Source organism: Saccopteryx bilineata, chromosome 6, assembly GCF_036850765.1.
Source record: "Saccopteryx bilineata isolate mSacBil1 chromosome 6, mSacBil1_pri_phased_curated, whole genome shotgun sequence".
NCBI classification, from domain to species: Eukaryota; Metazoa; Chordata; class Mammalia; order Chiroptera; family Emballonuridae; genus Saccopteryx; species Saccopteryx bilineata.
This window is the reverse complement of record NC_089495.1, coordinates 71,617,181-71,633,556: the sequence shown is the minus strand read 5'-3', so window position 1 is coordinate 71,633,556 and position 16,376 is coordinate 71,617,181. Positions and strand designations below refer to the sequence as shown.

General features: G+C 40.8%; 2 pseudogenes; both read right to left on the bottom strand.

Moving 5' to 3' along the window:
• Positions 1-6,685: 6,685 nt before the first annotated feature.
• On the bottom strand, positions 6,686-8,120 carry LOC136309315 (polynucleotide 5'-hydroxyl-kinase NOL9-like; annotated as a pseudogene).
• Positions 8,121-8,134: 14 nt separating this feature from the next.
• On the bottom strand, positions 8,135-12,568 carry LOC136309314 (polynucleotide 5'-hydroxyl-kinase NOL9-like; annotated as a pseudogene).
• Positions 12,569-16,376: the final 3,808 nt, after the last annotated feature.

Here is a 16,376-nt window from a genome sequence, read left to right as displayed (position 1 = left end):
TTATTTTCACAGTTCCTGTTGCCACGTAATATCTTTAACATTAATGGTTTTTAGCTATAGTTAGAAGGAGGTCTTAAAGCAACTCTAATTAAAACTTTGGGAAATTTTTCAATTAGTCTGCCATTTCCTACAAACATACATCAAATAACTTTAATTTACAATTGTTTTATCTCCATTTAAAAAGAATAGCTTTTCTTACTGCAGTTAACACTAACAACCTAAAATATCGTAAAATTTATAAAAAATGGCCCTTGCATTGTCAAAATTTTAACATACTTTTGGATTAAACCTAATGTCATCAGTGTTTCAAACTATTTGAATATACAAATACTAGTCAGTTTTCTGAATAAACTGGATATGAAAGTAAATCTCACTCTCTCCGATAAGTATTAGTCCATAACCATAAACATATATTGTTTGATTTTAGATTTTTCTTTTGTGGTCAATGAACAAGTTCAGATTCCTTATCATTTTATCCCTCAGTTTTACCCTTTATTTCCTCAGTCTCTACCTCATACACCTACTTACAGGGTAATAAAAAAACACACACACACACAGTCTTAAAGGCTCAAAGAACAGGAATTATTTGAAATACTGGAGAGACCTTAAAATCCACCAGGCTAGGTTTTTTTAATTTAAAACACTGAGGGCCAGAAAGATGATGGATCAAAGATTATGTAATGATTTTGTGACAGAGATGGGACTGAAATATCCCTTTTCCTTGGTAAAGTCTAATTTCTTTTGCTTTTCCTTTGGTGACCCTCCTCGGCATTTAGGTGGGGACACGAGGGGCGCTCAATTAATACTGGCTGGTTTGCAATGTACCAAGGCAGCATAAATTCCTTTACTTTTTATATGGAATTAAAAGTAGTCGTCCTGTTTTTTGTTAGCAGTCTGAAAAACATCCTTAGAGAACTGCATGGATGCTGTATTGAGTACAGATACAGCATGATTAAGTAATGTCAGTAATTATTGCAGGATAACTGCTGGAAGATAGCTATTAATGCAAATCCCCAGTGAGTTAGTGATGGTCAGGAGCAGCTAAAGGAGGCAGAGGATGGTGACCATACAGGGGCATGGAATAAATAAATGATCAGAATCACCAACAGTCACCCTAAAACTCCCAAGCAAGCCAGCACAACTTAACAAAAGAAGTGACTGGTAACATGCATGAAGTTGGCAGGAACAGTTGTAGCATTTATCCCTGCCTTTTATATCAGTGAGCTGACGTGTTTGCTTGTTAGAAATATATTCCCTTAGACTTTCTTCTGTTCTCTCTCAGCAATGCCATTTCAGTTTTGCCACTTCATTTATTTAGATATTTAAACTATATTTCTATAGTTAGACTTTTGAAGTAGAGTAATTTTTACATTATGTATTGCTGTATATTATAGTAAGTTTTATAAAACAATAAGGGATTTGAAGGTTTGTCAGGTGATGTTCATTATTTGTTCTTTCTAAGTCAGGTGACAAAACCTTTATTTCTTTTGGTTTTACACACAGACAAATGTAAATTCAGGAATACTGCCTGCAAATTCAGAAATGCTTTGTCTAAGGAGGTTTTTCCTAACTTTGGTTGCATCTGTCTGATTGACTGAGAGAAAGAGAATAGCTCCCCAGCTCATTCCAATCCCCAGGGATGGCTCGGCTTGCATCTGGGAGGTCAGAACTAAACTTGATGGTCCGATTATGACTTGGCACAGGAGGCAGATAAAGAAAGAGCAAGGTGATCCTTGTGGGTCTGGGACACAGCCTAGGACATTTCTCTGAACTTAAAAAAAAGAAAATGAGGAAAATGTCACTTTATTGGCTTTAAATCTGATTGCAATCAACACCGTGCCAAACATGAAGGTGAAATCTGACAGTCTTTATAATGTGCAAATAATTGCTCTAATAGTTTTCTAATTTGAATGAAATTTCTAACAGCATATTTGACAGTTATTACTTTGAAATATAATTTTACTGTTTGGGAAGTTAGAGGGGTTGAGAGAATTTACTTAACAAGTATTTTTGGTATCTATTTGCAATAAAAAGTAAAGAGATAGTGAAATGAAGGAGAGAGAGCATTCTTGCAAAGATTTCACTGTAGTGCTATATGTAGTTTTAAAGCCCAGCTTGTATTGAAAAGAAATGAAACCAAAAATATCGATGTTAACATGTCATTAGTGACAATGAGATAAATTTTCGCGTAACCTTTGCAACTAAATGATGAAAGAGAACACAGTCCTCAGAATATTGCTCTCATTCGTTTCTCCCTTTCAGTCTTTCCTTCCCTTGCCTTTCTTCCTCGCTTGCTTGTAGCTCTGGCTTTTAAATCATCATTAATTCCTTCTACTTCTTGCTCTTGGGAGGCCTTGCACTTTGAAAATATTTGACATTCAAGAAAATACACTTCATATGTTAAAAATCAATGGTGACACAATATTTACAGTCCAAAGGCCAAACATTTGGAGTTTCTTTATAGAGAGTAAGTGCTCAGAGACCAGCTTTGTGCTACTAAGCTGTAGACATCAAAGAATAATAATACAGCAGTTTTCAACTTGATGGCCCGAATGGGCTTCAGCCCAGTGAAGTGAAGTATCGAGCTGTTTCACAGATCTGTAATAAAGAGCCGGGGTGGGAATCCTTATTTTATCTTAATTACTAAGGAGCCCTTTGTGTCTCAGAAGTCCCCATGTTCTGTTTCAAAAGTTCTATCTGGAGAATCAGTTTATAGACTTGTATCTACAAAGAATGACAATACTTTGAATTAGGTTTTAAGAAGATTCAAAGTGCAGCCAGAAGGGGAAATTCTTTAGCTAGCCCCTGCTATATTGCAGAGTTTCAAAGAAAGCGTGTGGTAGGTCTGTGATTTAGTAGAAGAACAAGAAAATGTAGTCCAGGTGTCCTCTGCCACTTAGCTAGCAAGTTTAATTTTCTTGGGTTAAGTGTGCATGTGTGTGCACATGCACACATACACGTGCGCGCGAGCGCGCGCACACACACACACACACACACACACCACATAGCATTTATTAGCTCATTAGAAACTGCATTGTCTGGCCAAGGAGTATCATTTGGTTTATACATTTGACCCTTCACTGTTATTAGTTGCTCTTTACTAAATCAGCAGAAAGAGAGAGGATGGCAATAACTATTACTAAGCTAATAATAATTATCAGGTCCAAACATGATTATTGATGGCTCTGGCATTCTTTCATATGTGTGTGCTCCCGGTAATACTGATGTGCAACTTCTGTTATTGGCCATGAACTTTCTGTGACCTATCATTTATCATCAGATGAAGTTCTGCCTAGCCTAATAGTTACATTACGTAACAGAGCTTTCTGGTGGTGAAAGGAATCCGCTTAAACCACTGATGTGCTAGGGTTTCACATGGGGTATAGAGTGTTCATTCTCTTTACTTGTAAAAGAGACTCAGAGGGGGCTATATGAGCCCTTACTATAAAGCATTCACCTTGGAGAAAACTTTTGATGAAACCAGACAGGACCAATAAAGGATCACTCTGGGAATGGCTCAAAGCCAGGAAAATGAGGAGGATTTAGGAAAAAGGAACCCCTCAAGATAGCAGAAATATAATTATCTGAGAATGGAGCTAGATATTTTCTAGTACACACTCTCTTTTCCCTTCAGTTTCTGGATGGTGAGGTTGATAGTTTCAAGGTCATACATCCTATGTATGCCTTTTCTCACCAAACTACAAGGCTTTTCAGGGACAAAAGGCAGGAAAGACATGACATACAATCAATGTTTTCAGGATATCTTAGTGGCAGTTGCTACTAACATCACTGTCAAGTAAAGAAGTACGTCTTTTAGGTCTTTCTCTGAAATCATACTGGAAATGTCTGGCAAGAAGGTGGCTGGGCTGGGCTGGGGTGAAAGAGAAAGCTTCCTGGAGATTCAGAGCATATAGCAGCCGAATATGAGGATCCCAGATTGGCCCCACTGGAAAATCCATTAGCTAATCTGTCTTGCTTCATGCGGGACAATGGTCCAGGTGCTTTGCCTATTGCACTGGTGCATTTGGGAAGATTGCAATGTCACCAGAAGACCTACTGGAAGTATGAAAACTGCACGTATGTGAAGATGACTATTTAACCAATGGCTGTAGCCATTGTGGGAAAGGCCTTGCATTGTGGCCCTGGATGTCGGTGTTTGCTTATACTTCTGAACCTCTAAGAAGTTCAAATCTCAGTAGGCTTTGAACTTCATAGGTCCGAACGACAGCAAGCCGGAAGCATTTACCAATGGGTAATTTTTCCTGCTTGATGTACACAAACAGGGAAGCAGCAGAGAACTCACAGGTTCTGTGCAGAAATCAAGGAATTTTCACTCCAGAAGTGCACCTCAAGGCATCTCCTGAAGGCAGTCCTGGGGAATTTGGAGGGTTGGGAGAGAGTTACTGAAGTATCTATCAACTGAGAGTCAGACTCCCTAACTATGGGGCTATATTCATTTGCTAGGGTTGCCATAACAAACTAGGTAGCCTATACAACAAAAGTTTATTGTGTCACAGTTCTGGATGTTAGACCTCCATAATCAAGGTGCCGGCAGGGTTGGTTCTTTCTGAGAGTTTAAGGGAAGGATCTGTTCTAGACCTCTCTTCTTGGCACAGGATGGCCAACTCCTTTCTGTGTCTCCTTACGTCATCTTCCCTCTATAAACATCTGCCTTTGCCCGAATGTACCCTTTTTATAAGGACAATGGTCACTTGAGATTATGATCTACAATAATGACTTGATTTAACTTAATTATCTTTGTGAAGACAACTGCAAATCAAGTTATATTCTAAGTCATTGGGGGTTAAGATTTTAACTTTTTTTTTTTCCTCAGGGAAAAATTCAGCCCATAGAGGGAAATCGTGGTGACCTCTTTTCGATTCATTTCCATGGCAAAAGTGGCCAGCGGCTGTGCTCAGAATGTCAGAGAAATTCTTGGTCTGTATGCGCATGTGCCTAGTTGAAGGCTTCCTTGGCCTAGGACTCATGGTTAGTTCACATTTTCCCACAGTGTTTTGACACCTAAAAACAAATCAATTTCCTTTTTTTTTTTTTTCATTTTTCCTAAACTGGAAACAGGGAGGCAGTCAGACAGACTCCCGCATGCGCCCGACTGGGATCCACCCGGCACGCCCACCAGGGGGCGATGCTCTGCCCCTCTGGGGCATCGCTCTGTTGCATCCAGAGCCATTCTAGCGCCTGAGGCAGAGGCCACAGAGCCATCCTCAGTGCCCGGGCCATCTTTGCTCCAATGGAGCCTCGGCTGCGGGAGGGGAAGAGAGAGGCAGAGAGGAAGGAGAGGGGGAGGGGTGGAGAAGCAGATGGGCGCCTCTCCTGTGTGCCCTGGCCGGGAATCGAACCCTGGACTCCTGCACACCAGGCTGACGCTCTACTGCCGAGCCAATCGGCCAGGGCAATTTCCTTTTTTTAAAGTTGTTTATTTTCATACCTACATTTCCTATAAATAGTTTTTTTTTAAAGAAATAATTTTAAAAAGTCACAAAATCAGTGACTGAGGATTTCTTTAACTTACTTAAGATAAACATGTACTCCTTTGGAAATCAACAAACAATGAAGAATAACTCCAATTTGGACTCATTCCTACCCAATCTGAACCACAACAGACTGTGGAAAGAACAAGCCCAAACCATCGACATGGATAGTCAAATAGACAGCCAAGCTCTGCTGTTGCCTTTCTGACTAGCACCTCGTACAGCTGACCACAGAATCATGTCTCCGGGACCTCTGAATGCCCTGAGAAAGGCCTATACAGGCTCCTCCTCCAGCTGGGTCTGACCCTCTGACCAATGGCTGAGAACTCTCTCTAGTAGCAGTGTTTGTTTTCTTTATGGAAGGGTACTGAAGAAATATTGCATCCTTAAATGCCAGTAGGAAGTTAGGCTAGAGGCAAGCTTGGATTTAATGAAAAGGCAAATGACTGGGCAGCACTTTCATTCTGAGAATTGCTACTAATGACCTACAGTGAATATTATTATAAAGATACAAGGAACTGGGGAAGAAGGCAAAAGTTGACCATGGCAGGTTGTTTCAAAATTCTTTGCTAGGTCAAGATAGAAAAACATATACAAACTAAATTTAAATATAAGTAAGAAGTAACTAAAAAGTTAGATCTTAAATGGCCTCTAGAATGTTGAAATTCACTCTGGAGTGACAAGGGTTTTATGAGTATTTGTAAGTCTATGGGTTTATGAAATGGTGAGTACTGAAGGACAATGATAATCAATGATTTCAATGAATATGGATGTTAAAACCTGCATATCCTGATCACCTCCTTCAACTTGATCTTCTAGGAAGTTGAAATTCACAATAGCAGTTTGAAGTGTTGCACCAGTAAGTAAGGATCTCACCATCCTCAAAATTGAAATGATATGATCCAAACTACTCAACCTTGCATATCAAAACCCCTCCAATCTTGGAGTATAAGGAGTCATGACCACCAGGGAGAAGAGGAAGAATAGATTTTTATCGTTTTTCCCCAAAGCTATCTGGGAGAATAACACCATCACCAGCCTCCTGCACCCAGAAGAAATTGTTCAATGATGCCAAGCTAGCCATATGTACAAGTTCAGGTCCAGCCACCCAAAGACAGGAAGGGGCCTTTCTCACAAAGCTATGCTGCCCATCCTCTTCCAAACAGCCTAGGTTCCAGGCTGTGTCTTCAGTCTCAAATGAGAAGTCTAAGGTTAAAATCTGTCTTGACATACAGTTTTGTCCCCTTGCGCCCACCCTGGCTCTTGCGGACAGACTGTAGAATGAAATAGCAATGACCAGCAGACAATTCATGTTTCTTAGCTCTTCCAGGGACACAGACATGTAGATATAGTAAAGACTCCTCTTCTCCATATTGACCTCAAAACAATTGCAGGTTGGAGTTTGGGCAAACAGGAGAGGCTCATTTGCATATTCTCTGACATCATCCGGGATCTTGTAAAAACCAACCCAGCTGGCATTCACAGCATACAGTACATGGGCAGGAGAGACATTGGTGTGAATAATCGGGCAGGCAACCGCACTGGAAGGAACCTGATATGCTGTCAGACCATGTAAGGGATGAAGTGGTTTTGACGCTGGTGGGGTGGGGGGTGTGTGTGCAGCTGGCCAAGGTAACCTAACACTGCCAAGTCAGGAAGAACTCTGTTAGGAGGCTCTGTAGTTCTTGGGGGTTTTTCTAAAAGCAAAGTCCTACTGGGTGCACATCAGTTTACATCCAGTAAATACACTCCCCCCTTTTTTGGTCAGCAAATTCCAAATTCTCTGTAAATTCTGTCAGGTAGAAGTGTCTGTTTCTGACTTTAAATTAGCTTTTTCTGTACAAGCCATCCACATCGTCCACATAGTCCGGGGTGAGATTTGGCACGGATTGATTTTGGCCAGAACTGAACTAAACCACCTGGCTGGGAGACAGCAATCGGATCAGATCAATGAGAAGCAAGGCCCAATTGTATTGATAATAAGAGGGGACTCTCTGTTGTAGGAGCTGAACACATATTTTATTATTTCAATGTAATTCTCATAGTTATTTTTGCAAGCACATTTCCCCAAAACTTCCATTTTCTGTAGTGTCCTCTGGTGGGTGAAAGGTGGTCATAGAACTGGTTCTGGTCTGTCCCAGATCACATTCCAAAGAGTTCACGCAGGAAATACTATTTACCAATCGGTTAATCACATATCTATTTTTTTTTTTTTTTTTTTTTTGTATTTTTCTGAGGCTGGAAACGGGGAGAGACAGTCAGACAGACTCCCGCATGCGCCTGACCGGGATCCACCCGGCACGCCCTCCAGGGGCTACGCTCTGCCCACCAGGGGGCGATGCTCTGCCCATCCTGGGCATCGCTCTGTCGCGACCAGAGCCACTCTAGCGCCTGGGGCAGAGGCCAAGGAGCCATCCCCAGCGCCAGGGCCATCTTTGCTCCAATGGAGCCTTGGCTGCGGTAGGGGAAGAGAGAGACAGAGAGGAAGGAGGGGGTAGGGGTGGAGAAGCAAATGGGCGCTTCTCCTATGTGCCCTGGCCGGGAATCGAACCCGGGTCCCCCGCATGCCAGGCCGACGCTCTACCGCTGAGCCAACCGGCCAGGGCCAATCACATATCTATTAAACATTGACTTTCCAACTCCTAAGATCCACAAACCAGAATGACAAGGGCAGCTGTCTACTTCCTCACACGAGACTCCGAGTGACTTCCAGGCTAAAAAGGCACCCTCCGGCAAAGGGCAGCCGTTTCTTTTCTTCTCTTTCCCAAAGCCAACCACCTCAAGGTGAAAGGTTCATAAAGTTAATCGGGAAAGTGGGACTCTCTTTCACGAAAATGTCGGATAAGCCTGGATGGCTGATCAGGAAGTTTACAGTGGAAGTTTTCAGATTTCCTAGCACCACCAGGGAACACGCAGGAGAAAAGTTTTGCATCAACCAACATCTGCCATCCAGTGAAGACAAGCTCGGAGCAGAGCTCGGCTGCCTTTCTCGTCCCCTGCTCGCGTTTCTCAGGCGTGGAGTGAGGCGCTGCGCTGGGGCCGAGGCGAGAGTGGGTGTCGGTGGAGAAGACGTCTTGGGAAGGCTGGCCTTGGCTCACGGTCAAACCAGACAGCTGCCCGGGGCCACCAGGCAGGTGACACAGCGGTCCCGCTGAAAGTAAACCCTGTTCCAGGGGTGGCGGCAGCAACGCGCGGCCCCGCCGGCCAGCCGGCCGCAGGGGCGGGTGCGGAGTGCCGGCAACTCCGGGCGGGGTCCTCGGGAGAGGTCGGCCTGGGCTCCTGGCCCGCAGTGTCAGGCCTCGGGGACAGGGACGGGGACGCCGCCGCGTGCAGCCCCGCAGCCGCGCTCCCGCGGGTCGCGCCCGCCCCCCGGGCTGCAGCAGTCACCGAGAGAGGTGCGGTGGCCGCCAGCGTGGAGCCCCAGCTGGCGGGGCGGGCGCTGAGGGACCGGCTGGGGCGGCCTGTGGGCTCGGGCGCGTGGGGCGGAGAGCCCCGCCTCTGCAGGCGCTCAGTTTCCTCCTTTGAAGTGGAAGCATCTCCTTTTCCCTCTTACTGCCTCTGTCCCCTTTCCCCCCTTTCTTTTTAGTATATACGTTGTGTTTTTGGTTCATTGGTTCTCTACTCCTATATTTCTTCTTTCTTCGTAATCCTAACTCATTTTTACTCTTTTGTTTCTTCGTTTCTAGCATGACATGCTTTTTGGCTCACATACTTTCCTCTTATTTCAGCCTTCTTTAAATATTGTTTTTCATGGGTCTTAGAAAGGCTGAAGCAAACACCTGAAAAATGTTTATTCGCTTTTGGCATCGGATTGTGAAATTTTTATTGTTTATTTTCTATTGGATTGTTGTGTGTCCCACATATTAACTATGCGGAGAGTAGCCTTGCACCACGTATAGATTATCCTCAATAAATGCAGTTTGCTCTTCATGGTTTGAAGACTTACTTGGTGGTTTTGAAAAGAAACTGGGGAGTTCAGGAAAAAGGTGTTTTATCCTGATACCTCACTTCAGCTCACCCATCACTCGAGTTAAAAACAGAGACTATATACCTTTTTTGGTTTCCAGAGAAAGGTCACCGTCATGTGATTATATTAGTAGAAGAAAGCAGAACTAATTGTTGGATATTTTCATCCATTAATTTCCCTCCCTTCTCGGCTCCCCTTTTTAGCTCATAAAATCAGTATTCCATGATACATTGCTGGTAAATATTTAATTACCATTCTCAAAAAGGTGTTTTTCATTTTCACATTACCCTCCTCATGGCGATGAAAGACAAGATGGGTAACGTGTGTGTCAGTGAGTATATACTCTAAGTATTTTCTTCATAATAAAAGATAATATATACATTAGATCTCCAGTAATGGAGACCTGAGAGGTGCTGATGTGAAATGACCCCTGCTTTCCTAAACACACAGCGATCTAATTTGAACCTGTATGCCAATTACAGGCCTCTGTGGAGCAGTTTATGGTGAAACAATCACGTCACAATAGGATTAGAACACTATGCCCCAGGACCACAGGGGAAGCCAGCCCCAGCATAACTGCAGGTTTATTATTCTAAATTGTATGTAAACAGCATTGATAGCCACCTTGGTGCCACCTTGGTATTGTTTCTATAAATCCTCCATAGAAACAATCTGAAATGAATAGACAATGAGTCAGTAATGGCCTGTTGGTTCCCAGCACAGGGTTGTGCCACGGATTTGCTGCATGAATACCACTCACAGGGACTGGTCCTGGATAAACATTCACAAACAGCTCAGTGAAGAACTTTGCAGCAGAAATAGGTTTGATATTCAGAGAAATCATTGTGAATTGTGCCTCCTCCTTAATCTTATCTTGCAAAAATTAGTTTCAGGAGCTGGGCCATTTTAGACCTCTCAGTAAATTTCTGCAGTCACATACTTTCAACATCCCCTTCAATTTCAATAAGATTATAGTGAATTTCCTAACAATGCCATCTGTCTCTGACAAATGTGAAGGAAGCTAAAATAGTCATGTTTTGATGATTAGGGCAGGTCTGAGGAGGAAGGTTACGATGAGCAGAAGTCAAGCCACTGGAATGGAATTAACCATTGTGTTAGACAATAGTGTTGAAGTAATTATGTAATGCACAGTAGTTGATTGTAACGTGGCATTATTATAGGGTCAAGCATATCCTCCTACAAATTAAAACCAAATAAAGTAAAATTGTTCCATTAAACTCAGTGTCAGTTTTGTTTCTTAAAATTGTATAAAATCATTTACATCATACCTCACTTCTCCTTTGATACATAAAAATAAGAGTAGAATATTTTCATTTGCTTTGCTAAATGTTGTCCTTCATTTGGGTTATTTATACATAGTCAGTTTGTGAGTGTATGTGTGTTTGAATGGACCAAAATACTTCTGTAAAATAAAGGCTACTATTCTATATTTATTAGTGAGCTACATAAAACAAGTTATATATTGTTTAATTATTGTTGTTGGTAGAGTACAGAAAGTTGTTTTTTTTTTTAATAAGAAAAGAACCTGCCTGACTAGGCGGTGGTGCAGTGGATAGAGCATCTGACTGGGATGCAGAGGACCCAGGTTCGAAACCCAAAGGTTGCCGGCTTGAGCGCAGGCTCATCTGGTTTGAGCAAGGCTCACCAGATTGAGCCCAAGTTTGCTGGCTTGAGCAAGGGGTCACTCGTCTGCTGTGGACCCCGGTCAAGGCACATATGGGAAAGCAATCAATGAACAACTAAGGAGCCTCAACAAAGAATTGATGCTTCTCATCTTTCTCCTCTTCTGTCTGTTCCTATCTGTTCCTCTTTCTGTCTCTCTCTGTCTCTGTCACAAAAAGAAAGAAAGAAAGAAAGAAAGAAAGAAAGAAAGAAAGAAAGAAAGAGGAAAAAGAAAAGAACCTAAGGATGAATATACTATGTTGGAGAAAATGACACCTTATATTTCCCCGAGCTGTTGTCATTTGGGTCTCTGGAGAAAGTGAAAGATGTTTTAAAAGCACCTCTGCTCAGATTAGGATTAGTGGGGTCTTACTACCCAAGCAGAGAAATGAGCAATGTTCATTCACTCAGAAAAAATGTTTGAGTGCCTTTTGTGCCAGTCACCATGATAGGCTCTACCCCAAGAATCATACAGGCTATTATTATTCACCAAGGAAGAGTTCAGAGCATTTAGTTAATTCATATTAAAAACAAAAACACACATGAAAATACACTTGCTGCTTGAGAGAGAAAGTAGAGTTATGGCTGTTGTGATAATTCAGCTTGAAGGCTGTTAAGCTTCTTAGTGCCCTGTTTAAAAACATGTGTCTAAGTCTTCTCATGCTGCCATAACAAAGTACCACGGACTGGGTAGCTTAAAAAATAGAAATAGTTTCTCACAGTCTGGAGGCTGGAAATCTGAGATCAGGGTGCCAGTATGGTTGGGTACTAGTGAGAGCTTGCTCCCTTACTCACAGATTGCCACTTTCTCACTGGGTCCTCACATTTGCAAGGGCCTTTCCTGGGTACATGTGCAAGGGGGTAGAGAGAGAAAGGGATTGTCTTCTATATAAAGCCATCAATTCTACTGGATTAGTACCCTACCTGTATGACCTCATTTAACATTAATCACATCCTAAAAGTCCTATTTCCAAATACAGTCACATTAGGGATTAGTCACATATGGAGTTTGCAATGACAAAATTCAGTCCATATGAACATATTACTTATTTTCAAAGTGCAAGTGAGATTTATTTAAATAGTAGATTTCAAACTGCAGCCAACTGTTCATGTATTTAGAATAAGGAGACTATTGTACCTTGGAAACAGCACTCACTTGGAGGTAAAAGATCTGAATTTGAGCACTGGTTAAGCCGCTTGTCAGCTGTGTGGGGCTGGGCACTCTGCACCTAGCACAGTTAAAATAGATGTCTCAATCTTCTCACACATGTGTGCTCTGCTTAACAGAAACTTCTCAGCTGCTGAGACAGAAAACCTCAGTTACAGTTCATTCCTCTTCCTTCTGTGAGACTTACATGAACCAGTCGCCATGTCCTAAGGAGTCTACATGTGGCAGGCCTCCTTCATCACCGTCGTTGCTTACCATTCCTACTCTTTTGGCTTTATCACACACTAGTATTATCTCTGCCAGGTGTTATGGACTGAATGTGTCTTCTCAAAATTCATATGTTGAAATCCTAGACCCCTGGGTGATGGTATTAGAAGGTGGGCCTTTGGGGAAGTATTAGGTCATGAGGGCAGAGCCCTTCTGAATGGAGTTAGTTCTCTTACAAAAGAAACTCTAGAGGACTCTCTTGTTCCTTACGCCTTGTGAGGACACAGAAGAAGAATGTTATCTGTAAAGAAGGAAGTGGCCCCCCACCAGACACCAAATCTGATAGCACCTGCATCTTGGACTTTGAAGCCTTCAGAAGTGTGTAAAAAATGTGTTGTTTAAGCCTCACTCAGTCTATGGAATTTTGTGAGAGCATTTCGAACAGACTAAGACAATAGTCAATAATGCTTCTGCTACCAAATCTTTCCCACAGCTGTGATGTCCTTTCCTATTCAGATATATTCTCCAGTTCCCTATTTATATAGAGGGTCAAGTCCAAACTTGACATTCTGGGCCTGCTCATAGCTGTTTCCAGCTGATCTTCCTAAATTGGTCTGTCATCATTTCCCTTTCATACTGCTGTTTCCAGAAAGTTGAACTCATCACCCTGGACCCTGCCCTCACCCCTCTCTGAAGTATCTCTGATTTACCATGTTGAACTTTTTTTTCATGTTAGTCATTCAACATTAAACAACTATGTGTCAATGCTAAGCTGCAGTCATTGTCTTAGGAGCTGAGCCTGCTATGAAGGGGAGAAGAAATAGTTCTGGCTTTCAGAGTTCATTGTCTACTAAAATAAGGCTAGCCATGTAACCCAATAGCTAAAATTTAATATGATAGATAAGAGCTCAAAACTGTAATGCTTGTGCGACCCATTTCTACATATCTGTGTCTTACGTATACAATTCTAGCTCACATGACATCTAATCTTTTATTCCCTTCTCTTATTTCCACAGCACTGGCACTTTATCAGTACTTTTCTTGTAGTCTTTATCATCTTCTCTCATATTTTAAATGCGTGTATTTTCATGTCTTGTTTTTTTCTCAATTAGACTTTAAGCTTCTTGCAAGTAATATCCATTCCATATTAAGCTTTGCGTTCCCCCCACAGTACTTAACAGAGTATTTTATCTAGCATTCGTGAATGTGCTGACAAAGTAATTCCTAAATATGTGGAACCACAAGCTAAGTTAGTGGACCCTTTAAATAAAACCACTTTCATTGAATAATATTGAAAATTTTTATGTTTTTACTAGGTTTTAGCTTATTAATTTAGTTCAATAAAGGCCCGATCACAAATTTAGGAACATGCATTTCAAAATTAATTCCAGAGGTTGAGCATTACATACAAAATGTATACAAGAAACACTTAGTACTATGTGTTACTGATATGTTCTAAGCATTTAAAAATAGATTTGCTTATGAGACTTTATTAAGTGCTCTAGAGAGTATATAAAAAATAAGACTCTGGAGGCAAAGTCATATTCATTAAATATAAAAAACCAGGAAATATAACTTTTAACTAATATTTCCAACATTAAAGAAATATAAGCCCCAGGAATTTTTATGCTTTTTACTTGCAAGTGTTAGTCATTTTGTGTTCTAAATTATAATTTCCTTTTATAAAATTCTTTGCAACAGGGGAAAAAAATGAATCTATACTCTAGGAAAAAATATAAAATTATTGTTTATATCTAGTTCCACTGATATTATATTAATTGTAAATACAAACACAGTGAATTGGCACTTAACATTCATTCACATTTTCATTTCATTCACACTAGTGACATGACTCCTCATTACAACTCAACCAAACAAAATCTATGTAATTGCAATCGTTTTCATAAATCTGCCTTTAATCTCTTTAGTAGCCCAAAGAAAAAAGGACATATATAGTTAATTTTGCAATTCACAATGTTATTATAAAACTAAGGCATGCTAAATTTAAAAACTTGGAAATTATAGAAAATATTTAAACATACAGAAAACATCACCCATAATCCCTCTGTTTAAAAAGATTTAAAATGGCCTTATCTAGTTTGCTCAGTGGCTAGTATATTGGTCCCGTGTATGAATGTCCTCAGTCAGGGCACACAAGAGAAGTGACCATCTGCTTCTCTCCCCCACCCTCTTCCCCTTCTCTTCCTCTTCCTCTCCCAAAGCCAGTGGTTCCATTGGTTTGAGCATAGCCTCTGGAACTGAGGATAGCTCAGTTGGTCTGAGTGTCAGCCTCAGGCCCTAAAAATAACATGGTTGATTTAAACATTGGCCCCAGATAGGGGTTGCTGGGTGGATCTCGGTCAGGGTGCATGCAGAAGTCTGTCTTACTATCTCCCTTCCTCTCACTTAAAAAAATAAGTAATAAAATAAAAATTTTAAATGTTGGCACAATTTCTTCCAATCTTACTTTCCTAACATTTAAAAAAATTGCATGCCTTTTTCTTCTTGTCTTTTCTTTATTCAGTATTTATTGGTAGTTTAACTACTATATAGAATAGTAAGAAACATGGATGTCTGGAACATGGTATAAAGAAATCATACAGTGTGCTTCATTGTTCTTTCTCTCCCAACTCAAACCTCTTGATGTTCTCCGGGCTTCTATGTTGACAAACATTCATTCAGAGTAATACATAAGCTAGATTCTGTACTGATCTCTAGATCTGGAATGACTTAAACAATGTACCTGCATTCAAGAATCACAAGAATTGCCAAAAATCAAATGCCATCACAGACACTGGGTTAAAGGTTGGAATATGGTAGAGCACAAATATAAAGGAAGAAATGGTCAGATATTTTTATTCCAGAGCTTCCTTTTGTCTCACATGATCTGAAAAACCTCATCTCTTTTTCTAATTTCAAGCTGTTTTATCAATATTGACTTCCTACTAGAGCCAACATTAATATCCCCAAGTGGGACGAACAAATTACAGACAATAATCTCAGTTAAAATATGCTAAGCCTAGAATTTTAGATCAGATTTTTTAATTCCTTTTATCTTTATCACATAGCATTGTTTTACTGCAGTGTTATTGTTCTTGCTCTAATATTCATGAGCAAAGTCAAGGAATAGAGAAGTCTAAATTATTAGGTGGCAGTTATCATCAAATGAAATCTATTCAAAAAGTTAAAAATGCTGGGCCTATTTTTGAAGGTAACATAATCTTAAGACTTAACTCCCTGCTCCTTCATGCTCAAGCATATGTTCAGTTCAATGAACTCATGCCCCAGACTCTGATACTGGAGAGACATGATGTTTATTGATGAAATACACTTCTTAGAAATTACACCTACCTAATTCTTTCCTTAGCAGAATGTTTGTCATGAATTATATCATTCATTTTCCTTCTGCCATTCTTATGAAATGCTGTATCACAATTTTAAGGCAGAGACCATGCCTTGTTTATCATGTGCTCCTTGCAAATCTCCTACCCCATATTAAGTATCCAATACCCAAAACGTGTTTCTTGACTGGAGTTGAACCAACCTATACTGTTTTAGCTAACTTTTAAAAATTATTATTGTTTAAATATTTTGTTTATTGATTTTAGAGAGAGGAGGAGAGAGAGAAAGTGGGGAAGGGGGTAATGAGAAGCATGAACTCATAGTTACTTCTTGTATATTCCTTGACTGGGCAAGCCCGAGACCCTGTGCTCCAAGTCGATGCCTTATCCATTGCTCCACCACAAGTCAGGCCTGTTTTATCTCATTTATTTAACGTGATCCATGTTGAATTTTGGTAATGTAAGTCTAAGCATGAAACTGAAACCGGTTCATGTTGAATCATTGCAATATGACTTTT